Here is a 916-nt window from a genome sequence, read left to right as displayed (position 1 = left end):
TCGTAGCCTACGATGTTCCATCATGTCCTTATTAAACACTGTATATGTACCTTTGATGATTTGTATTATATTTATTCAACAGTGTTAATGACTACGTAACTTCCTTCAATATCATATGTAATATACGACAGTATTTCTAGCCGTATTTCCAGATTTATCTGGTCGAACGCCCTCTTGAGGCATAGCATTGTGTAATACAATGTTCCCGGCGGGTATTTGGACCTGTTCAACCATGAAGCCTTCGTGGTCTAGTGGTTATGACGCTCGCCTTGTCAGCGAGAGGTCGCAGGTTCGAATCCCGTCGGAGGCATTTTATTACACAATGATTTTTCATAGGACTTTATTCGTTCAAAAGCTACAGGGTAGCCTACGATGTTCCATCATGTCCTTATTAAACACTGTATATGTACCTTTGATGATTTGTATTATATTTATTCAACAGTGTAACGGCTACGTAACTTCCTTCAATATCATATATAATATACGACAGTATTTCTAGCCGTATTTCCAGATTTATCTGGTCGAACGCCCTCTTGAGGCATAGCATTGTGTAATACAATTTTCCCGACGGGTGTTTGGACCTGTTCAACCATGAAGCCTTCGTGGTCTAGTGGTTATGACGCTCGCCTTGTCAGCGAGAGGTCGAAGGTTCGAATCCCGTCGGAGGCATTTTATTACACAATGATTTTTCATAGGATTCTCATTCTCTCAACATTTAAAGAACCGTCTTAAAACACATCTTTTTTTCAAATTTTTAATTCTGTTCTACTCACAGCGCATTGAGACCTGTACTGTAACTGTAACTTATTACAGTATTATTTGGTAATAATCAGGGACGAGTGTAAATTAACAATTAACTCTTCTCACGTCCAAGAAAATGCTTAAAGTATGTAATAGAACAACATGCCTGCTTTTA

The 916-nt window shown here is 38.4% G+C and overlaps 1 non-coding gene across 1 annotated transcript; it reads left to right on the top strand.

Moving 5' to 3' along the window:
• The first annotated feature begins 237 nt into the window (after nt 1-237).
• Trnat-ugu lies at nt 238-310 on the top strand. The gene has a single exon. It is a non-coding gene; the product is annotated as a tRNA-Thr (tRNA).
• Nucleotides 311-916: the final 606 nt, after the last annotated feature.

Source organism: Anneissia japonica, unplaced genomic scaffold (assembly GCF_011630105.1).
Source record: "Anneissia japonica isolate Jap-2015-1 unplaced genomic scaffold, ASM1163010v1 scaffold221194_len916_cov167, whole genome shotgun sequence".
NCBI classification, from domain to species: Eukaryota; Metazoa; Echinodermata; class Crinoidea; order Comatulida; family Comatulidae; genus Anneissia; species Anneissia japonica.
This window is presented reverse-complemented; position numbering and strand designations above follow the sequence as displayed.